Raw genomic sequence first — 25,294 nt, 5'->3', positions numbered from 1 at the left:
GGTGTCATTGTCTCCAATCCTTACGGGCAGTAGTCGAGGTGCCGTAAAATTTAATCTTGCAGTAGTCTGCCTAATTTTGTATATATACCTCCACGTTATAAAATGGCTCCAAGCACTATGGGACTTAACATCTGAGGTCAGCCCGCATCTCGTGGTCGTGCGGTAGCGTTCTCGCTTCCCACGCTCGGGTTCCCGGGTTCGATTCCCGGAGGGGTCAGGGATTTTCTCTGCCTCGTGATGGCTGGGTGTTGTGTGCTGTCCTTAGGTTAGTTAGGTTTAAGCAGTTCTAAGTTCTAGGGGACTTATGACCACAGCACTTGAGTCCCATAGTGCTCAGAGCCATTTGAACCATCTGAGGTCATCAGTCACCTAGACTTAGAACTATTTAAACCTAACTAACCTGAGGACATCACAAACATCCATGCCAGTGGCTGGTTTCGAATCTGCGACCGTTGTAGCAGCGCGGTTCCGGACTGAAGCCCCTAGAACCGCTCGGCCACAGCGGCCGGCCATCTCCACGTGATGAAACTTCTTAATGTGTGAGTGGTGCTTTACATTTTATATATATATATATATATATATATAAGTGCGTTACAAAATTTTTGCTGCTGCAAGATAATAAGCAACCTGCACTGGAACACAATGGCGCGGATTCTTCATCGGCATCACCGCCCCAAGCAAGTTTCGTCACGTGGTGAAGCAAAAGGCGAAATCTAAAGTAAAACGTGAACTAGCCGTCTGAAGATGAACCTGTAGGTTCGAAATCGCTAACGGCGCTGTTTAAATAAATAAATAGCATTGTCAAAAGTAACTGGTTGCTGTAATCTTCTGTGTAAGAGTCAACCTATATGTCACCTTTTTTGTCTTATCTCCTGTGCTTGAGTTAAGAAGCAGACAGAATTCATTAGTAGAACTCACTTCAAACACAGTTATAAGACTAGCGAGCGTCACCTTACATGAGTGGCTGGGAAGCGGGAGAGCCCTGAGTTTCACAACTACCACTGGACCACTGGCAGCTCGTTGCTGGTAATAGTCGCTCTCGTATAGAGACAGCCTAAAGTTTTTTTCACCTTCTTAATTATCATTTATTTTTCTTGAATACGAATATAGTTAGGCAAAGTTTCAATATAAGGTATCTGAAATAGTTGTAACAACACAGAGTAGCTTTAGAATTTATTAACACACAACATGAATACAATATGTACAGATGAAATATTATGGGCTTTGATCCTCAGTGCCCCATGATGCACCAAAATGTCTAACTGGTTTGTGAAACATTTAAGATAATACATGGTCCAGTCATATTAATGCCACCACTGCCCACGATAGACGTCAAAGTGCGACAACCACTCACGTCCGTAGCTGGCAGCACTAGCAGTGGAGGGTTTATAAAGTATGTGACGCGGCAAACAGTGGAGTCATTGTCCTAATGCGGACATGGAGAGATCCGTCTGACGTCCAAATCCCCCCGTCCCCCCAAAAACGCATGATCATTGGCTTTCGGGCCAAGGGTGGAAGCATTTCCGAAGAGGCTAAGTTTGTAAATTGTTCACGTGCCGCCACGATTAAAATAAACCTTGTATGGCCAAATGGTGCTATCCAAAGCCGGCGCTGCGGCAGTTGTGGTGCACCACAGGCCATAGATGACAAGGGTGAAAGACGGCTGTCGAGATGTGTACCCAACAGACGTGCACCTGTTTAGAGAGTTACCGCCCAGGACTGCCAACAGTCTCCACAACGACCGTTCAGGGAACTTTTCAGCGAATGGGCCTCAGAGGCAGACATTTTGTTCGTGCACTCATGCTAACTGCTGTTCATCTGCGACGAAGGTTGGATTTCGCACGCCAGTATTGTAACTGGACGTTCACCGAGTGGCGACAGTTGGTCTTTTCACATTAATTACCATTGTCGTGTACGGCGTGGAACATCTGAAAGCAAACAGCCTGCACCCGGGAGGGAACGTTATGACCTGGGCAATGTTTTCGTCGGATTCCCTAGGTAGTCTCGTCATTCTGCATGACACGTTGGATCAACATAACTATGTATCTATCCTTTGTATCCAGGTCCACCCCTACATGTGGTTTGTATTTCCTCAGTACGATAGCATCTACTAGCAGGACAATGCAATGTGTCTCACAGCTCGCTGTCTATGTACGAGGTTCTAAGAGCACCAGGATGAGTTTACCTTCCTGCCCCGGCCACCAGACTCTTCGGATTTAAGTCGTCGAGAATATGTGGGACCACCGCGACGGGGCTGATCGCGGGCCACGACACTGGAGGCGGCAAAGCTCCGCTTTCCTCTCGGTACCTTCCAGAACCTCATTCACTCTCTTACTGCACGTCTGGTGCTGCAAAAGGTGGTTATTCAGGCTTCTGACATCTTCTTTCCCCTTTTGCTTGTGCCTTTTTCCTGCAGTGACGCAGGGTCGGCATGGTAAATCGTATTTGGCAAGGTTAATTTAAGGTTTGGCCGGATGCCCTACCTGCCACCACTCCGTAGCCTCTGGGATGGAATTAGTGTACCCCAATTGTCTGCATCTAGTCTAATGCATGGAATAGTGCAAGTGTGTTCAAATATCTGCGAGCCGTGTAAATGAGGCGGGAAGTGGGGACCAGCCCAGTATTCACCTAGTGAGATGTGGAAAACCACCTAAAAACCACATTCAGGCTGGCTGGCACTCCGACCTCCATCATTAATCCGCTGGGTGGATTCGATCCAGGGCCAGCGAGCCTACTTGAGTCCAGGAAGCAGCGCATTAGCGCTCTCGGCTAACCAGGCAGTTGTTCAGGCTTCTGACATACGATCACATCAATGTGACTTAACAGTGTATTATTGTATCAAGAACCTGTCAGAACGCTCGTGGAGCTTGTAATTACTTACATGACATCCCAACTTGTCTGTCGGGAAAATCGAACGGTGTCCCTTTGGTGACGTTTTCTCCTGTGAATATAACTGCCATCTTTGAAAACGCGGACTGTTCCATATAAACAGTATTTGGGGCAGAACATGGCGTATCTCATTTCGTCATCTTTAGGCTCCCCGGGCCCCTCCATGCATTTTTCCTTAGGGTTCCCTACACAGATTCTGAGCACGTGTTCCTGCTACTGTAACAACGAAGTGAGACTGTTAGTTTTCTACAATTGGGCCAGAACCACTTAGCTTAATGAGAGCGGAAAATAATGGTAAAGTAACGCTCCAGCAGCAGAATGCAAGGCATGAGCAGCAGGAGAAACTAACGCAGCAGGAGCACCATTAACAATAGTGCATCTGGTTGCCACATACCTCGGCAACACCACATTTCTCAATATGTCAGCTTCCGCCACGTGAAGAATTTTCTGAGCACTGGGAGGTTCACTTGCGCAAATCACATAACCAATTGTCAGTGTCCAAGTACATTCGCCTAGAAACAACGGTCGTTTTTCTTTGCTGTAATCTTCGCAGTTTACGCTTTCTATTTTGAACAAACTAAAACCATGTTCTGTCCCAGCTTATAACATGTACGATACCTCCCCATTCAAACTAACGACTGGCATAGTCGTCGGTAATAATACATGTAATGACGCACAGTAGGTTTTATCGTGAGTCTCAAGCACTACTACAGTGTCATTTCAAGATGGTGAAAGCCATGTCAGCTGTTAGTGAAGTGTTGCTTACTTGCAACACTCTATAGATGTCGTCCTTCCCATCTGAAGGCAGCGTGTCCTTTACTTCCCTAAAACCTGACACTAAAAAGTTGTTTTGTAAAATAATAACAGTGTCAGTGGTAAGCTACATACCTTTATCGTATCAATTTGGACAAGCATACACAATCACTACCAGTCACACGTTATTCACAGCTGCCATTTAACGAAATTACAGACCACAAAATTAAACGATTTTGTAGTCTTCAGCCCGAATACTGATTTGGTGCAGTTCTCCAAAATATTGTGTCTATTTCAACCTACTTGCTGTATTCGAACAATAATCGTCTTGAAACTTCCTGGCAGATTAAAACTGTGTGCCCGACCGAGACTCGAACTCGGGACCTTTGCCTTTCGCGGGCAAGCGCTCTACCAACTGAGCTACCGAAGCACGACTCACGTCCGGTACTCACAGCTTTACTTCTGCCAGTACCTCGTCTCCTACCTTCCAAACTTTACAGAAGCTCTCCTGCGAACCTTGCAGAACTAGCACTCCTGAAAGAAAGGATATTGCGGAGACATGGCTTAGCCACAGCCTGGGGGATGTTTCCAGAATGAGATTTTCACTCTGCAGCGGAGTGTGCGCTGATATGAAACTTCCTGGCAGATTAAAACTGTGTGCCCGACCGAGACTCGAACTCGGGACCTTTGCCTTTCGCGGGCAAGCGCTCTACCACTGAGCTACCGAAGCACGACTCACGTCCGGTACTCACAGCTTTGATGCCTCAAGAAGTGATCTGTTTAAGTATGCCTTCCTCTTGTTAAGTCCTGGCATAAAGTTTCTTTGCTTTCTAACTCTATTCACGACCTCTTCGTTGTAACTTCGTTGGTTATTCGCTCAACTCATTCAATTATCTTCTTATCAGTCTATTATTCATGGTCCATCTTTCACTCCAGAAAATTACTTTCAGAAAATACTCCCCAACACTGAAATCTATATTCATTGCTGTATTTTCCCTCTTCTTGTAATTGACACTCGGTATTTTATATACTCTACCCAGAACAGTCATATTTTAAACATTTAGGAACTGTTGTCAGAATAACATACACTCCTGGAAATTGAAATAAGAACACCGTGAATTCATTGTCCCAGGAAGGGGAAACTTTATTGACACATTCCTGGGGTCAGATACATCACATGATCACACTGACAGAACCACAGGCACATAGACACAGGCAACAGAGCATGCACAATGTCGGCACTAGTACAGTGTATATCCACCTTTCGCAGCAATGCAGCCTGCTATTCTCCCATGGAGACGATCGTAGAGATGCTGGATGTAGTCCTGTGGAACGGCTTGCCATGCCATTTCCACCTGGCGCCTCAGTTGGACCAGCGTTCGTGCTGGACGTGCTGACCGCGTGAGACGACGCTTCATCCAGTCCCAAACATGCTCAATGGGGGACAGATCCGGAGATCTTGCTGGCCAGGGTAGTTGACTTACACCTTCTAGAGCACGTTGGGTGGCACGGGATACATGCGGACGTGCATTGTCCTGTTGGAACAGCAAGTTCCTTGCCGGTCTAGGAATGGTAGAACGATGGGTTCGATGACGGTTTGGATGTACCGTGCACTATTCAGTGTCCCCTCGACGATCACCAGTGGTGTACGGCCAGTGTAGGAGATCGCTCCCCACACCATGATGCCGGGTGTTGGCCCTGTGTGCCTCGGTCGTATGCAGTCCTGATTGTGGCGCTCACCTGCACGGCGCCAAACACGCATACGACTATCATTGGCACCAAGGCAGAAGCGACTCTCATCGCTGAAGACGACACGTCTCCATTCGTCCCTCCATTCACGCCTGTCGCGACACCACTGGAGGCGGGCTGCACGATGTTGGGGCGTGAGCGGAAGACGGCCTAATGGTGTGCGGGACCGTAGCCCAGCTTCATGGAGACGGTTGCGAATGGTCCTCGCCGATACCCCAGGAGCAACAGTGTCCCTAATTTGCTGGGAAGTGGCGGTGCGGTCCCCTACGGCACTGCGTAGGATCCTACGGTCTTGGCGTGCATCCGTGCGTCGCTGCGGTCCGGTCCCAGGTCGACGGGCACGTGCACCTTCCGCCGACCACTGGCGACAACATCGATGTACTGTGGAGACCTCACGCCCCACGTGTTGAGCAATTCGGCGGTACGTCCTCCCGGCCTCCCGCATGCCCACTATACACCCTCGCTCAAAGTCCGTCAACTGCACATACGGTTCACGTCACCGCTGTCGCGGCATGCTACCAGTGTTAAAGACTGCGATGGAGCTCCGTATGCCACGGCAAACTGGCTGACACTGACGGCGGCGGTGCACAAATGCTGCGCAGCTAGCGCCATTCGACGGCCAACACCGCGGTTCCTGGTGTGTCCGCTGTGCCGTGCGTGTGATCATTGCTTGTACAGCCCTCTCGCAGTGTCCGGAGCAAGTATGGTGGGTCTGACACACCGGTGTCAACGTGTTCTTTTTTCCATTTCCAGGAGTGTATTAAAAGTATGCTCTCGTCTTGAAAAATTATGCTTCATGTTTAATTAAAATTCTGAAACAACTTACCCTGATTTTCAGCCAGGTTTCAAATGTGAATCCCCGATAACTGGATGTGTTGGCGTGAGCTGTCGCCAGCACACCGATCGGCAAAGATGTAGTGCGAAGATCGACAGTAGGTGCTCGATCAAGTTCGTCTATCACGAGAGAGGCCAGAGACACCATGACAAGTAACATCCCGACAACGCCTTGGCGACGTCATGTATTTAGGCCGCCGCCGCCGCCGCAGCTGGCCGGAGAGCCTCAGCCACCGACTCACTCACTCGTGTCTCACTGGACTCACTAATCCATTTTAGCGTTTGGCAGAATATTCGCTGAGAGGGCTCAGTTCACGTCACGGGCTCCAACAGTACCTAGCGACCAGATTAGTGATTATAGAAGGACTTGTACTTACCGGCATTGAGACTAAAGTTTGTAATAGCAAGATTACCGAAATTGTTTGCAAGAAGACTATTACTGATGAGGTTGTACCACAACACATGGACTCTGTTCAAGTTAAGTTCAAAATGGTTCAGATGGCTCTAAGCACTATGGGACTTAACATCTGAGGTCATCAGTCCCCTAGACTTAGAACTACTTAAACCTAATTAACCTAGCCGGCCGGTGTGGCCGAGCGGTTGTAGGCGCTTCAGTCTGGAACCGCGAGACCGCTACGGTCGCAGGTTCGAATCCTGCCTCGGGCTTGGATGTTTGTGTTGTACTTAGGTTATTAGGTTTAAGTAGTTCAAAGTTCTAGGGTACTGATGACCTCAGCAGTTAAGTCCCATAGTGCTCAGAGCCATTTGAGCCACTCTGATCCATCTCTTGTCCAAGTGTTGCAAATCTTACAGCAATATGATTCGGGTGCCATAGCGGCCGATAAGCTTGACCAGGTTCCGATGTGTCGGGTCTACTCACCCCTTGTTCGCGAGCACCTCAAGCAGCCACAACGACAAGCGCGTACACAGCCCCGCGAATAGCCACGTAGACATGTAAAGTGGCTAGTGAATTTAGTGAAGTCTTGCCCTAGTGCTTTGCTAGCCATAAAAGACAGGACTGCCCATCATGTAATGCAGCCAGTTACACGTGTGGAAAAGCAGGCCATGTACAAGCAGTTTGTTTGCAACGGCAGAAAATCGCCAATTTTGCCCGCTCCGAGAAAAAGCGGGATCGTGCACACGCAGTGAACACTGTGTTTTCAAAACGTACAACAGGTTCTGACTATGGTAAGATTAAGGCTGTACCTCCTTCTCGCCCTAGTGCTGTGCAACGACGTTCTAACAAACTGTTTGCCTCATTACGAACTGCTGACCTTAGTGTGAACTTTCAGTCACACACAGATGCCTCAGTAACATTGCTTAATCATGCCACGTACGAAATGTTAGGCTCACCACGCTTTTTTAAATATATCAAGTACCTCACTGCTTACCGCGAACAGGATATTCCAGTGCTTGGTCAATGTAGTTTGCTTGCCACTTACAAATGTCACACTAGGACAGTGAATTTTATTACACTAAAATCAAGAGACAGTGAGAACGTATTCGGTTTAGATGCCTTTGATTTGTTTGGCCTTAGCATCCATGACAATGTACTTTCAGTGACTGCTTTTAATCCAATAGACTGCTTTTAATCCAATCTAGGTTGCTTAAAGTCTTTCCTGAACTATTTTCAAAAGGAATGGGAAAAGCTAATAGCTTTGTAGCGCATGTTACATTGAATCTGACCAGGAGATTTTAGTGATAACGGGAGTGCTTTCACAAGCACGACGGAAATTTTACTGAAAAATTTCTGAAAGAAACAGCTTATTAATACGTTTCAACCACTAATACTGTAGACTGGTGGATAGAAGAATAATGACCCTCACCTTGTAAATGTAACTAGTGAAGAACATGCAGCTGCAATCCGTACAATCGGAAACCAAGCACGCAGGGCAACAAATTTTAAATTACAATGAACAATGACGAAATTTATGTTACGAAACTGATTACGACGTCGCTGTTCTGACTGCTGTTTATCGGTAGAATCCTGAAGCGATGCAGTCCTTCAATAAAGCAAATTGCTTACAAAACTTTAGTTCGTCCAGTCTTAGAGTATTGGTCGTCGGTATGGGACCCTTATCAGTTGGGTCAGATTCAAGAGATTGAGAAGGTCCAAAGAAGAGAGGTAAGATTCGTCACTGGTACATTTAGCCATCGCGAGAGCGTTACAAATCTCATAGAAAGTTTGAACACACTTGAAGATAGAAGACGCGCTAAACGGAAGGGGCTGCCCACTAAATTCCAAAATCCGATCTCCGCCGAGGATGTACAGCATATGTTATTACCATCAACTTTCAAATCGCGCAATTATCACCATTCAAAGATAAGGGAACTTATAGCTCGTACTGAGCCGTTCAGACAGTCGTTCTTCCTCGCGTGATCCGCGAGAGGAACAGATGGGGCGAGATATGATGCGAATAGCGCCCTCCGCCACACACCGCTTGGTGCTTAGCGGAGTATGTAAGTAGATGTAGATGTAGAACTGCGTACATCAGCAGTCTGCATCGCGACGACTTACTTGATAGCTATAACGTACGAAAGACAGGATAAGAGGGTTTGGCGAAGCAAAGTAAATGGATTTCTGATGAAAACAAAACCACCAAAATAGACTCGGTACGCTGAGGAAACACAGTACTTGTGAGCGAACATAAAGCCGAGTGGTTGTAAGTTCAGACACAGGAAATCTTTGATTGCAATGAACGGACGAACGCAAACTGCACTAGAAAGACATTCTAATATTAAAAAAAGTTATTTGCACGACAAATAATGGATGTTTACAATTTGCCTAAAAAGCCGCACAATAATTATCAGTGACGTAGTTACGAGTATTTAGCTAGAAGAATAAAACGACACGATGAAAGATTTCTTCCCACTTTAATTGAGAAATAGTTACGATGCCACCAGTGTTCACAGATGTGTTAATCACAACTGTATACCGGACATGGTTCTGAACTGACCGCAAACAAATGTTGATTTTCATTATAGTTCGAATAAATACGAGGATCATCCGGAAACTGAGGTTACAAGGCATGTAGCTTTGGCTTGGAACGTCCGTGGGGGAATTTGGTACCACAACCGCATAGCGGGAAGCCAACAGAAGGAACTAACGTTCCAAAACAATCAGTAGCTGTTCGGTTAGTGTTGTGGTGACAGAATTGAAAGTTCTCGTTCCGGCTTCCGTCAAGTGCGATGTGCGTGCTGTAATTCGCTGTCTAAATGCTAAGGGCGAAATTGTTTCAAAATGGGCTCTGAGCACTATGGGACTTAACTGCTGAGGTCATCAGTCCCCTAGAACTTAGAACTACTTAAACCTAACTAACCTAAGGACATCACACACATCCATGCCCGAGGCAGGATTCAAACCTGCGACCGTAGCGGGCGCGCGGTTCCAGACTGAAGCGCCTATAAGCGCTCGGCCACACCGGCCGGCCAAATTGTTTCAGTTTATGTAGAGCACGTAATGTCAAGGCAGTATGTGACGAAATGGGTATGGAATTTCAGTTGTGGAAGGACGGAAATTCACGATGAAGACTGAAGCGGAAGGCTGCCTGTTGCGACTGATGATGCGGTGCAGAAAATTTAAGAACATCTCTCTGATCACCGTTCGACAACTGACGACCTACATACAGTTTGTCCAAACATCCCATGAACTGTTTGTCATGAAATCGTAACTGATCGATTAAATTATTGTAAGCTGTGTGTGTTATGAGTGCCCAAGATGCTTACCGAAGTACAGAAAATGAACAGAGTCGATGCCGCTCGCGAATTTCTTGATCGTTTCGAGACAGATGGCGAGTTTTTCCTCAACTCTGTAGTGAGAGGAGACCAAACTTTGGCTTATCACCATACTCCAGAGAGCAAACGACACTCAGTACAGTGGCGTCATACTCGTTTGCCCAGCCAGAAAATTCAAAACTCAACCAACAGCGACAAACGGTGTCAGTGTTTTGGGACAGAAAATGGGTTCTGCTCTTTGATTTTTTGGAATGAGGTGGAACAATAAATGCTGCAAGATATTGTGAGACCTTGAAGAAATATCGCAGAGCCGTACAAAACAAACGTCGCGGGATGCTGACAACGGGAGTCTGTCTCCTTCATGACAACGCGCGTCCGCACACAGCTCATGCAACACAAGAGTTGTTGGCTTCGTTTGGTTGGACTGTTTTAAGCCACGCCTCTCACAGCCTGATCTCGCACCTAGTGACTATCATCTGTTCACTAAACTAAAGGAACACCTTCGTGGAAAACACTTCTCCGACGACGAAGAGGTGAAAATGGAAGTGAAGAACTGGCTGAAAAAAGCCGCGGGAGACATCTATAATACAGAATCAAAATCACTAATGACGAAATGTACTGAGGGAAATGGTGATTATGTGAGAAAATAATGCAAAAGTTACACTACAATACATGTAAATTTCATTAAAATAAATTCATTTTTTGTATTTCAAAAAACCTTACTTTCCGGATTAGCCTTGTATGTGACATTAGAAATTAATTTACACAAACATGACTCAAAATCAATATGCTTTGCAAGAAACGGAAGTGATGAGATTGAAATTTGACCCTTTATCCAAGAGCATGCACTACGTGATCAAAAGTATTCGGACACATGGCTGAAAATGACTTACAAGTTCGTGGCGCCCTCCATCGATAATGCTGGAAATCAATATGGTGTTGGCCCACCCTTAGCCTTGATGACAGCTTCCACTCTTGCACGCATACGTTCAATCAGGTGCCGGAAGGTTTCTTGGGGAATGGCAGCCCATTCTTCAGGAGTGCTTCACTGAGGAGAGGTACCAATGTCGGTCGGTGAGGCCTGGCACGAAGTCGGCATTCCAAAACAACCCAGAGGTATTCTATAGGATTCAGGTCAGGACTCTGTGGAGGTCAGTCCACTACAGGGATGTTATTGTCATGTAACCACTCCTCCACAGGCCCTGCATTATGAACAGGTGCTCGATCGTGTTGAAAGATCCAGTCGCCATCCCTAAATTGTTCTTCAACAATGGGAAGCAAGAAGGTGCTTAAAGCATTAATGTAGGCTTGTGCTGTGATAGTGCCACGCAAAACAGCAAGACGCGTAAGCCCGCTCCACGAAAAACACGACCACACCATAACACCACCGCCTTCCACATGACTAGCACATCGAAAACAGTTGACTTAGGGATTTTAGGAGTGTGGAAATCTCACGTACAGACGTATGACATAAGTGACACCCAATCACTTAACCACGTTCAAAGCCCGTGAGTTCCGCGGAGCGCCCCATTCGGCTCTCACGATGTCTAATGACTACTGAGGTCGGTGATGTGGAGTATCTAGCAGTAGGTGGGAGCACAATGCACCTAATATGAAAAACGTATGTTTTTTGAATGTTCGGATACTTTTGATCATATAGTGTATGAAACTACTTGTCGCAACCCCTGGTTTCCGTCGGAAAACTGGCACCATTGTGGCCCCACAACATAAAAAGCTAGCAGAGAGTAGTTTTATGTTAGATCACGTTGTCTGAAATTCTCACAGTGACCATTCAGACTGGCTACCGCAGTCAAAAATCCCCGTGCTCTGCTCTGCGAGATCCCAGGTGCGGCTAAACAGAGATAGTACCGCACACAGCCAGGCAGCAGTGCACATCTGAATAAAAACAACTAGTCTGCCCACTGGCGCTAGTGTAGCGTTCACAGACTGAAGCGAAAGAAGCCAGCGTTTATAAGGCAACGCTGTGCTTGTACGCAGGAAAGAAAGTCACATATATGATAAAATGCAAATGCAACTGAGATGCAAACTACGTTCATAAGGACCCTGTATTCGCGTTCGAAACAAGTGTGAGAGTGAAATGCCTGGTTCAAGTTCTACTGGATATCACAGCTATTCAGCTCCAAGCAAGCTGAAGCAAAAAATTCAGAGAAATTGAGGATTGGAAAGCAGACGAAACTGAGCCACACAAAAATAATTTAGAGACTGTGAAAAATAAACTACAATACAGACGCGGAAGATACCTCAGGAAATATTAAACAGGAACTGAGAGTGAAAAACTTGGTGAATGACAAAGTACTCTCTCTACGTCTCTTTCGTAAGTTTTATGCAAATGTCTTGAATTGATAACTTTCCGTTTTCGCTCCTGCTTATCAGAAGCGAATCCTATGTCCTTGAACAGATAACTGTAGCTTCCCCTCTTCTGATCCATAGGGGAAAGTCCAATGAAAACGATACAGATGGAAAAATGTTAGAAGAGTATAGCAAGGAAATAAGAATAATTTCAACTTACATCAAATTTTTTCAGGAAAATTATTAGCTAAATTTTCGTTTTAGTCATGTAGCCTATGAGCCTCTCTATCCTAAGGTGGTTGTACACGATTATCAAAAAAATGGTTCAAATGGCTCCGAGCACTATGGGACTTAACTTCTGAGGTCATCCGTTCCCTAGACGTAGAACTACTTAAACCTAACTAACCTAGCTAGCAGCGGTTCCAGACTGCAGCGCCTAGAACCGCTCTGCCACCTCGGCCGGCCCACGACTGTCAAACATGTACAGGGTTATTACAAATGATTGAAGCGATTTCACACCTCTACAATAACTTTATTATTTGAGATATTTTCAAAATGCTTTGCACACACATACAAAAACTCAAAAAGTGTTTTTAGGCATTCACAAATGTTCGATATGTGCCCCTTTAGTGATTCGGCAGACATCAAGCCGATAATCAAGTTCCTCCCACACTCGGCGCAGCATGCCCCCATCAATAAGTTCGAAAGCATCGTTGATGCGAGCTCGCAGTTCTGGCACGTTTCTTGGTAGAGGAAGTTTAAACACTGAATCTTTCACATAACCCCACAGAAAGAAATCGCATGGGGTTAAGTCGGGAGAGCGTAGAGGCCATGACATGAATTGCTGATCATGATCTCCACCACGACCGATCCAACGGTTTTCCAATCTCCTGTTTAAGAAATGCCGAACATCATGATGGAAGTGCGGTGGAGCACCATCCTGTTGAAAGATGAAGTCGGCGCCGTTGGTCTCCGTTTGTGGCATGAGCCACGCGTGAAACTTGGCCCGCACGCGTTCAACCGTTTCTTCGCTCACTGCAGGCCGACCCGTTGATTTCCCCTTACAGAGGCATCCAGAAGCTTTAAACTGCGCATACCATCGCCGAATGGAGTAAGCAGTTGGTGGATCATTGTTGAACTTTGTCCTGAAGTGTCGATGCACTGTTATGACTGTCTGATGTGAGTGCGTTTCAAGCACGACATACGCTTTCTCGGCTCATGTCGCGATTTTGTCTTACTGCGCTCTCGAGCGCTCTGGCAGCAGAAACCTGAAACCTGAAGTGCGGCTTCTGCCGAACAAAACTTTATGAGTTTTTCTACGTATCTGTAGTGTGTCGTGACCATAAGTCAATGAATGGAGCTACAGTGAATTTATGAAATCGCTTCAATCATTAGTAATAGCCCTGTATGTTACACTGTTATTCGATTTGCTCTTCCGATTGGACAAAAGTGCATTTCAGTAGGGCTGTTCGGATGGTGGTCGCGGATATATGAAAAGATAAATTATCGGCAGATACACGGTTAAATAACATGGAAGTTTAGCTGAAAATACGCTTGTTCCTGTTTGATACACTTTACCTCAAATAATACAATAACAATTACAATAATAATTTCACTTTAATGGAATGTAGGCTTTTAGAAATGTTTCTGTTCTTGTAAATCATGTGCAGCGTCCACAGTAAAATTCCTTACCACGTTTCGCACCGACGCAATGTTCCTGATACCAGGTGATACACTTTTTCCTTGTATCCATTCACGTTTATCTTCATCCGCTACACGTGACCATTTCCCCTGGCAGAATGCACATTCTCATTCCATTTACTCGTCTTCTGAATCATTTAGAGGCACAAGTTCATCGACATTGCAGTCCGAATCGGCGCCAAAATCTTTTCTTCTGATTTTGTTATTTGTCTTCTTGAATAGGCCAACATTAGCTCTCTTACTGATACTGGCTCTTCTTCTTCCGTCGCCATTAGGTTCAAAAGCTTTCTTTTTTGCTACTTGCTGCGCTAGTAGGCCACACTCCTTCTTTGCCCTCACCACAGGAATGTTGTCTGGAGACGTTGTGCGACGAGTTTTTGGTACAGTTCTGGAGGTTTTTCTTTCAGCTTGTTTCTGTGGAAAAGGATCGATACCCGAAGTGAAGTCTTCTGGGATAGCTGTTGATGAATTGCTGATTATTGTACCATTTTCCATGGTTGTTTCGTTGTTTGCTCTTAGGGCTTCAGAAGCAGCAAACCACCAATCCTCTACTGCATCTGTGTTAAATGGGTTGATCCCCTTAGAGGAAAATCCACTTACTGAAAGCTCACTGACGGGTTGATATCCATACTTTGTTGAATATTCCATTGAAATGAACTTTGCCCATTTTGGTGTTGGGATTTCTGTCATTTCGTTGTCATCTCAAAGTAATGTGTTTTGAGGGTCTTGAAAACGCATCTATCCAAGAGCTGTAGCACATGGGTAGTGTGTGGCAGTAAACAGAACATTTTGATCTCATTCTCCCTGCAGAATTCCAGTGCTGATTGTGAAGAATTTGGCAGTTGCTCATCCAAAATAAATTGTACTTTTCCTAGCACTATGTTTTCTTGAAAATGATTGAACCATTGAGCTATTTCCCCATTTATCTATCCACTTTCACTCATGTATGAAATGAACCCATTGATCAAGTTAACAGTCAGCTTCCGACCTGTGTCTTTGCCCCTCGAAGATAATAAGTGGTGGTAATTATGCACCGGCTGCTTTGCAACAAGGAATAACCGTAACATTTAAACCTCTTTCAGAGCTGATTAAAGAAAGCACCTCTTTTGTTCCTTTCTCTGCAATAACATTAAGAGGTATATTATTGAGTAACAACCCTGTTTCATCCATGTTATATATACGAATTGGTTTTTCTTGCAGGGAGAGAATTGTAAGAACCTCGTTTAAAAGTTCGAAAGCTGTTTCGCAGTCTCTCCGCTTAGTGCGGCTGCTCTTGCTTTCGAGAGGCCGTCTGTTTTTCTTAAAGAAAGAAGATTGTTTCTTCTACCTAGTGCCATCACCAATAATTTCCAGCCATGTCTTTCCAGGGGTATTTGACGATGTTCTTGACAGCTAATTTGAAGGCTGCAATACGTTCATATTTCTGTGTCAGTCCAAATTCTCTTTTTCCCCGAATATATTTTCTGTTGGCAAGAAAGTTTTTCAGATCCTTTCCACTTGCATAGTTTTTGCTAAAATGTTACTGACACCCATAATGTTATATTTTTCCTTTTTATAACGTGGTTACAAGCTTGTAAATGGCACTCGATAAGTTTGACTGGCTTCTTGCTTCAACTGCCTCCTTCATCGACCTCTTGTCCCATTCCATTCTGCCTCCTTTCTTTTTACAGATCCTCTATCTTAAGTAGGTGAAGGAATAATTACAGTATTTTTTTATTATTATGGGACTTAACTGGTAAGGTCATCAGTCCCTAAGCTTACACACTACTTTACCTAAATTATCCTAAGGACAAACACACACCCCATGCCTGAGGGAGGACTCGAACCTCCGCCGGGACCAGCTGCACAGAATTATTACAGAAAAGAAAATATTTTCTAAATACACTGTACCCAGTATTCAGTCAGTTTTCCAACATATATTTTAAAAGCCCCATTCTTAATTATTCGTTTAGGCCCAAAGTACATTTAAACGCTATTGTGGAGTAGTTCACCAGCACACTAACAGATGTCAGCGCTAGTGACCAGTATGGCGTAGGAGGGACCCAGTATCATGCATTAACTTATCTTAAGGTTTTCATTTCTTACGAAATGTAGGAAACTCCTATCGAATGCCATGTCAGTTTTACAAACAGTACAAAGACCAGTTGTAATCCACTTAGCTTCTACACTTTCAATAAATTTTGAGAACACCTCTGAAGTCAGAAAACTAAATAGACGTGTTTACTGGATAGGCAAGACTTCCAACAACAACAATCACTCACATTATGGCGTACCCTCTCTACTTTTGTCACGGTGCACGCAGAAAAACTTACATTGTAACCTCCCCACAAAAATTAAAATGTATTCTCATTTACTGTAACCTCAAAACAGAAAAATTCCTAAACTTCTCAACAGTAAAAAATTATAATTATGTCATTCACATTCAGTGTAACCTCCCAACAAAAAATAAATTCAGTAACCTGGTAATAATACAATGTAACTAACCTCTCAATTATATTGTCACTCACTTATAACTTATCAATAATTGACTGTGAATTTAACATGGTAGATTTTGGATGTCAGCAGTGCTGCATCATGGCCCTGAAAGATCATTCTGAATAAAAAAAGAAAAAAAATTCTTACCTCAATGAAGGTCGCCGGATAACGCATATATATCTGCTCTTACAATAAATTTTTCTGGCACAGCCCTGTGCAATGCTGGACGATAGATTTGTCATTTATGAAAGGAAACAACTGATTTTTCTTTTGCAATAATCGGGATGATCATGGATTGGAGAAATTATTAAATTCTTTAACTTGAAATGAATGGTTTTTAAAAATTACTTTTTATGAGAAAGATTATTATTAAGAGATTTTTTTTGAACATTTACATGGGACTTGAGATAACAATACTACATATAAAATGAGGCCGCGTTCATTCTCAATATGTCCCAGAGATGGCAGCACCATACGGCAGATGGAGTTTTACCGCCAGCGGCGAGAATGAGAACTGTTTTAAATACTTAAAATGGCGACGTTTTCCTTACTTGAACAGCGTGCAATCATTCGTTTTCTGAATTTGCGTGGTGTGAAACCAATTGAAATTCATTCACAGTTGAAGGAGACATGTGGTGATGGAGTTATGGATGTGTCGAAAGTGCGTTCGTGGGTGCGGCAGTTTAATGAAGGCAGAACATCGTGTGACAACAAACCGAAACAACCTCGGGCTCGCACAAGCCGGTCTGACGACATGATCGAGAAAGTGGAGACAATTGTTTTGGGGGATCGCCGAATGAGTGTTGAACAGATCGCCTCCAGAGTTGGCATTTCTGTGGGTTCTGTGCACACAATCCTGCATGACGATCTGAAAATGCGAAAAGTGTCATCCAGGTGGGTGCCACGAATGCTGACGGACGACCATATGGCTGCCCGTGTGGCATGTTGCCAAGCAATGTTGACGCGCAACGACAGCATGAATGGGACTTTCTTTTCGTCGGTTGTGACAATGGATGAGACGTGGATGCCATTTTTAGATCCAGAAACAAAGCGCCAGTCAGCTCAATGGAAGCACACAGATTCTACGCCACCAAAAAAATTTCGAGTAACTGCCAGTGTTGAAAAAATGATGGTGTCCATGTTCTGGGACAGCGAGGGCGTAATCCTTACCCACTGCGTTCCAAAGGGCACTACGGTAACAGGTGCATCCTACGAAAATGTTTTGAAGAACAAATTCCTTCCTGCACTGCAACAAAAACGTCTGGGAAGGGCTGCGCGTGTGCTGTTTCACCAAGACAACGCACCCGCACATCGAGCTAACGTTACGCAACAGTTTCTTCGTGATAACAACTTTGAAGTGATTCCTCATGTTCCCTACTCACCTGACCTGGCTCTTAGTGACTTTTGGCTTTTTCAAACAATGAAAGACACTCTCTGTGGCCGCACATTCACAGGCCGTGGTGCTATTGCTTCAGCGATTTTCCAGAGGTCAAAACAGACTCCTAAAGAAGCTTTCGCCGCTGCCATGGAATCATGGCATCAGCGTTGTGAAAAATGTGTACGTCTGCAGGGCGATTACGTCGAGAAGTAACGCCAGTTTCATCGATTTCGGGTGAGTAGTTAATTAGAAAAAAAATCGGAGGCCTTAGAACTTGATTGCACTTCGTACAATAATGCTCAGGCTCCGGCATCGCTGCACTACGACCGGCGCAGCCGACACGATACACCAGACCAGACCAGACCGGACTGCTCGCTAGCAACAACTTACTCCTACTGTTACACAGTTACTACTGCAGTCAACATTGCTCTCTGGTCTGAGATTCTCTTATACCTTACATATCGCAGGCAGCGCGTGAGCAATACATCGAAATTACATCTGCTTGGACCTCTTACATAACCCTCCACAGGCGGCAAAAATTTGGCAGCGATGGTGAGTCAATTGGGCTTGCCATGAGCAACAATTTTTTTAAAATCTATTTAGTTACTAAGTCTACAGTCACAGAGTATATACATTATTGATAAGTGCAGAACATATTAAGTAATGAAATAGAGTGCACACGCACTGAGTACAGAATATATCAAGAAATGACAAAAAGTATACGCAAAGAGTACAAAAGATATCAACAAATGACAAAGTGCACACGCACTGTATAAGTCTTTAGCCTTTTTACATAACATATCATAAAGTGAAATACAGTGCACACGCACTGAATACAAAATACTATATTAACAAATGACATAAAGTGCACACGCACTGTAGAAGTCTTTAGCATTTTTACAACATATCTTAACCAATTACATAAAGTACACACGCACTGTAGAAGTCTTTAGTATTTTTAGGACTACTGATCTTATTAACAAATGAAATAAAGTGCACACGCACTGTAAAAATCTTTTGCATATTTCAAGAACTAGGAAAGGAATGGGAAGGATTGCATCATGGTTGTAGCACAGTAGGTTGCACGTAGCTGCACTGAAAGTCCATATCTTTCTACAGAAGCACAACACCTGTAACGCCGGAAATGCATATCCTCCTATTTCCATCTATTGTACTATTATTTTTTTTCCTTGTTTTGTCACCTCAAGATATGACATTTCTGTCTCTTTATATATTGTAATTGTTTTACTGTTTGTATATATGTATGCACTTATGTCGACGTATAATTGGTTTGTTTCGTAAATATTATTTGTATTTTTACGCTGGGTCTTGCCTAGGGAAGACTGCTATCGAACGATTACGTCGATAGGTCGTGTGAAGAATCAAAGTGTGTAGGATCTTTGGTAGTGTTAACTCTGCCGCGTGGAGCGCGGGCTGAGCAGAAGGAGTCTGGCTGGGGTAGCGAGTGGAGCAGTTGTGTTGTGTGACGCTCCCGCGAGTTGCCGCGCTTTCGGGGTTTGGCAGCATGTAATTGCGCTCGACTTGCGATGATAGTTTCTGACATGGTGTCGCGGACGGGAAACATTAACTAGCGCGCATCAAGAGCCCGTTTCGTCTGGTGACCGTGTCGAGAAGAAGGCGCGCCAACATCCAGCTTCTGCAACAGCGACGGCCGACAATGAGTGACTGCCGCCACCTCCTCGACCGACGGCTTCAAACCTTCAATCAACCGACAAGGAAGACTGGACGCAAGTAAAGTTTTAGAACTGTATGGCAGACCTCAGCTTTTCAAACTGTACCATTTTCGTAACTATAATTACAGCAACTTAAAATGAACCTTTGTTGCTCATTGTCCCAATTGCATTGCCAAGCAGGGTCCCTTCCTTTTCCGGAATGAACCCGAGTGTCGTTGAAATTCAGACGCCAGCATTAAAGTAACATCATTTCACTGCTTTAATTTCAAAGTTCAGTTAGCTGGATACAATATTCAGATTACACAAGCACAAATTAAGAGTGCGAGTTTTGTTACCATATTTTAGTTTACCTGTGACTGCAGCTCAGCTTGGTACGTACTAAATTTTTCTATTGTTAATTGTTCAGAATCATTTAATTCAAGTTCAAAGTTAAATCTCTTATTTCTAAATTGCGTAGATTCAAGTAGCTTTTGAAATGATTGTTGAGGTAGTCCAAGACTAACCGTGTTTTACTGAATTTCGATGTGCTTCAGAAAGAAAGCTCACTATTAACTTCAGTCACTGAATTAACTTTCGATTTTCCGGTTTTATTAATTCTTTTGCTAAATTAAGTCAGGGTGTAGCGAAATTTATTACTTCTGACAAACTTTCAGTTTTCACACTACACGTGTCAACCTTCAGTTGCCACGCTTCTAGTGCTAATTATATGTGTAACAACCTTTCTTTTTCAGTTACTATAGTAATTGTCCTTAGGACTGGCGACCGTGATTTCCCCCAAATCTCAAATACCTAATTACCGCTAGTTAATTGTTAACGTAACGGCTGCACATTTACTTTCTTTATTAACTTTACCCCTTTTCAAAATTAATTTCCACCAGTTTCATTAGCACATTTCCTTTCATTTAGATGTAACCCTTTCCTCCCTCTTTACCGACAGGTTAACTTCGGTGACGATTGCTTTTCCAAAACTCCCATTAGGTACACGCGGTTTCATTTTTCACTGTCATTAAGGTCGGTAAGTGAGGGGGAGGTTACACGTGGCGACCTGGTGACAGGACTATCTTCGGATTTGAGGTTGTTCTGGACACGAATTTTGCATTGTGCAAATCTCGTAACAAAGTACTGGTTACGTACAGGCCGTTACGTCAGCGAGAATAAGTAGTGGGAGTAATCCTAATTATATTTGAGGTTTGGCATTTATATTGAAAATTATTAAAATGAGTGAAGGCAACAATTGCCAAAATTTGGTAGACTTGGATACGGAACAATCGGTCGAACAGTGGGAAACGCGCACCGCGGTACCCATTGTTCAGGGGCAGGCGGCTAGCATGAAAGACGCGACCGCCGAAACGCAACAAAGAGCAGAAATGGAATTCCACATTTTAGAAAATGTTTCGGAATCGGAAGTGAAAATCAAATGTGAATCCCTTGATGACGAATACGGGGGGACAAGTAAAGAGGAAGCCGCTACGGAAGAAAAACCGGTAGTTTCCGGGAATTTAACTGATTTATTGAATGTTTTGATTAACGAAATCAAGAGTCAATCGGCAGAAATTAAAGCTCTGTCTGCCAAGCAAGAAGATCAGGCTGCCAAGCAAGAGGCTCGGGCTGCCAAGCAAGAAGCTCAGGCTGCCAAGCAAGAAGCTCAGTCTGAAAAAATTGAACGGATGCTAGACCATCAGAACAAAGCTATTAACGTTGTTAACAACAATGTTGGAGTTGTTAATACAAAAGTTGATAAAATCAAAGAAGATATTGTTGTAATTAATACCGAAATCGGTAATCTTAAACAGGAAATGATAGGCGTTCAGGCGGAAATTGCGAGCATAAATACTCGTTTTTATTCCGAAATTAGCAGAATCGAGAAAAGTGTAGGAGAGTCAGTTGCTCCGATCATCGAGAATAAGGTGACGGAACAAATTCAATTAGTGAAAAAAGAGGATCAAAAGAAAGTGGAAACTTTAAAGGCTTTAGTGTCCGAAGTAGATACTAAAGTGCGGGAGCAGGCTAATACCTGCGAAGAGAAAAGGAGGGAAGTGGAAACGCTTGCGACAGCCACTTTCCAAGTAATTACGAGAGTGTCGGTATTAGAAAAGAAACTCGACGAAAAACAGAGCTATGTGCCAATCTATGCACATAGTTCGGAATTGTTGACGAAAGAGGAGCGGTTCGACCCCTTGAAAAAAGGCGGTATACACGCGACGGATTTCATTAAGAATTGTGAAAGAGTTTTACCCAGATCATGGACTAATGAGAGAAAAATTAATGCGGTTATTGATGTGCTGGCTGGTGATGCCAAGCGTTGGGGCTTAAATCTCAAAATTACGAACCTGACTTTTGACGAGTTTAAAAATTTGTTTCTGGCTGAATATTGGTCAGAGCAAAAACAGCAAAGTGTCTGGCGCGAATTTGTCGTATCGAGGCCTTTCGATGCGAATTCGCGCGGTTCGATGAGGGAGTTTTGTGAGGGCTGGATCCGCAAGTTGGAATATTTGCGTGATCGCCGCACGGAATCCGAAATAGTCTGGGAACTCTACAAGAAGCTTCCAGATGATACAAAACGCTACGTAGGAAGCAATTACAGGACAATCAATGATTTCCTGGAAAGAGTTGAGGACGAGGACAATTGGCGCAATAATCGCGACAGTGGTAGAGGCCGTGGTAACAACAACAACGGGTACCGCCCCAACCATAACAACGATAACCATGGGAATAATGCATACCGCAGCAATAACAATAATGGTTCGGACCGTAATAACAATCGGTACAATGCAAATAATAACAGGAATGACAGAAACCAGTATCATACTAACGTGATATGGGCTTCACAGAATAGTAATAACGCCAGAGAGTGTGATCAGCCGCCTCAGCAGCATCTGGGGAGCGTATCTGCTGGGATGAGACAGGGAAACCATTAGCCGCGCCGGTGAGGGGCCGAGCGGGCGTGGAGAAATTTTGGCGGCCCAATAACAAGAGAAAACCCAGGTGTCGCCGGTATGAAAATTCCGTATGGAATAATCAACGGCGGGAGAGTGTGCCAGTGTTAAGAGAAAAGAGTGCGCCCACAAGTAGTAGATCAGCTGTATACACGGCAGTAGAAAATACATTCGCTGTCAGTGAGAACAATTTAAGTAGTGTTCCGGAAATCGATCATAAAGTGGCAGCTGTAATACCCACAGCGGAACTGGAGATTGAGTTTAAGAATGATTCGCAATTGTTGAGAGAAGATCAGATGTCGGATAACACGTCCGTCATCGAGCGAGGGGATGCAGAGAGGGATGAGGTCTGGTTAAGGCAGTTCGGTCGCTTATACGACGAACTAAGAGATTATAGGGGTCTGTATGGGAGAAGTGTTTATGGGGAGCGCGTGCAGGATTTTCCGCGTCTCGTTCCGCAGGAAGATAGTGTTTGTGAAATGATAGAAAGTTCTGGCCCTAACCGGCAGACTTTACTAGAAATAGTTGATGTTAAGGGGGAGCACGAGCAATATTCGTCGTGTTTCGTCCCGCAGGAGTTAGATGTTGAAGTAGTAACGGAAAGTTCTGGCCCTAACCGGCAGACTTTACCAAAAGTTTCAGTGGTAGAAGTAACCGACCCATCCGACGCGAACCTCCAGTTTAAACATTGCGAGAGTATTAAGGAGAAAGATTACGAAAATTTTAGTGATAGCCGGACGCAATTGGTAGAAAAGCACATAGATTACAGCGTGTATGAGGTTAGAGCTGACATTATACGGTCAGACGATAACAGTGTGGATTGCGCAGATCTAGAGGAAGTAATTGCAGATACTACTGGGCACATTTCTCCAGGTAGATTGGCAGATGAGATTAATCTGACCAAAGTGGAATCAACGAAGGTGACGATTAATGAATTGATAGCAAAGCAACACTCACTAGTTGACGAGTTACAGGAAAAGGTTTCGGTATTGGAGGTGAAGCTACAGACTAAGCCTCAGGACAAGCGTGTTGAAATTAACACTGTATGTGAACAGAGGCTGAAAAAGCAGCCAGATAAGCCGGATTTAGGATCAAAGCCGGATGGTTTTTTCTGGAATGACCTGGATATAGACGAGGATTTACTGTGGGAAAATAAAGAAACAGTCGAGGACAAGTGTAGACAGATAGTAGTGTCTGTTAATATGCACGACCTACGACTAAACGTGTTGATTGACACCGGTGCAGAATTGAGTGCTGTATCTGGGAAAATATTTGAGTTACTGAAAGACAGATCTGGCATCGTAGTTATGCCAGTAACAGGAGTGAAAATTATCGGTGCTACTGGGAAGGCCAGTAAACCGGTCACAAAACAGATTTTTGTCCACTTCGAGATATGTGGGGCACGATTTGAACAAGAGTTTGTCGTCGTGCCAGACTTGACTACGGAAGTAATTATCGGGTTAGATTGGCTATTAAAGTACCGTGCAGTGATCAATTGCGAAAGCAAAACTTTGACATGTACGTCACAAGATAAAACAATAGTAGTTAGTTTTGACGAGGCAGGAGACGGTGTGCATAGGCAATACCAGCCTATACACATTGTTAACTGGCCGGATGCTATTGACGTAGGTATGAATTTGAATTACTGTAATGTGAGGAATCTCGGAATTGACAATAGTGTAGAAAGTGAATTGGAAAGTATTGTAGACGGTGTGTCAAACGTAACACACGAACAAAGACGAGGTCTGTATGAAGTAAAAGTTTAGTGGAAGAGATAATCAAATTCCCTCCACGGATTGACATTAGTATTGGTGTGAAAAAAGATCGTTTGCGAGAAGTAATGAAGCTAAAAGCCGATGCTCGCATACGTCGTCATGACGCTAAAGCGCGTTTTGCTAAGTTTGCAATCGGGGACTTAGTACTTGTAAAAGCTCATGAGAAATCGAGCGAGATAGACCATGAAATCTCTAAATTTAAGTTTGTTTATAATGGACCATATAAAGTCATTGGTATACCTCACACAAATGCTTATTGCTTAGAGTATCCAAGCTCTGGAAAACGATTAGGTATACGGAATATTGTAGACTTGAAATTGTACCAACCTAGGATCGATTAATACCACACAATGGGTAATTTGTACAGTATGTAAATATAGAGTGTAAGATTTAAGGATGTGCCATGTTACGATGCTTTTGCCTGACCTAGAGGTCATTAAAGAAGTTGTAATTAATAAGTAATTAATTTTGACTAAATGATTTAAGAGTAACTGATTAGTAATCATCTGAAAAATCCAAGCTGCTAGTTTAAGTTTTCAGCTGAGTCACAGTAGATTAAGGAATGTAAATATGATTTTGTAACTTTCTGTAATATTTCATGAAAGTGTTTTTTTATTAGTCATTGCCGATGTACTTAGACGCTGTTTTAAGTTTCAGGCTAGTACATGCGTGTGATGATGGACAGTGTTGAGTTATCCACTGTGATAGTGTTTATGGACTCCTTGAGATTACTCGGGAGTGAGTTTTTCCGAAAGAATTCAGTGAAACGGACGTTCTGGAAATGCCGTTACGCAGGCGAGTGAGATCAAGCGTGCCGCACAGGCGGGCGCAACAATATTTGCGAGGCGAAGCCGCTATCGGCTCTTGTGTCGCTGTCGGCATTTGTACCGCTGTCGGCATTCTTTGTACTCGCGAGTACGGAATGTGGAGTTGCTTTTCTTACCCGGGCAGCTGATGTGAAAGAATTCTGCTGTCAATATTTATGTTTTTGTCGATCTGCTGTATATTATTTTCTTCTTTAGCGTTAAGTGCACACTCATGACGAGAATATTAATTATGAAACGT

The 25,294-nt window shown here is 44.0% G+C and overlaps 2 non-coding genes across 2 annotated transcripts; both read right to left on the bottom strand.

Moving 5' to 3' along the window:
• Positions 1–3,998: 3,998 nt before the first annotated feature.
• Trnas-cga (transfer RNA serine (anticodon CGA)) lies at positions 3,999–4,073 on the bottom strand. The gene has a single exon. It is a non-coding gene; the product is annotated as a tRNA-Ser (tRNA).
• A 226-nt stretch (positions 4,074–4,299) lies between these two features.
• Trnas-cga (transfer RNA serine (anticodon CGA)) lies at positions 4,300–4,373 on the bottom strand. Its single transcript has one exon. It is a non-coding gene; the product is annotated as a tRNA-Ser (tRNA).
• Positions 4,374–25,294: the final 20,921 nt, after the last annotated feature.

The sequence above is a fragment of the Schistocerca cancellata genome, chromosome 6 (genome assembly GCF_023864275.1).
Source record: "Schistocerca cancellata isolate TAMUIC-IGC-003103 chromosome 6, iqSchCanc2.1, whole genome shotgun sequence".
Classification (NCBI taxonomy): Eukaryota; Metazoa; Arthropoda; class Insecta; order Orthoptera; family Acrididae; genus Schistocerca; species Schistocerca cancellata.
The sequence above is the reverse complement of the archived record's forward strand: the minus strand, read 5'-3'. Positions and strand labels throughout refer to the sequence as shown.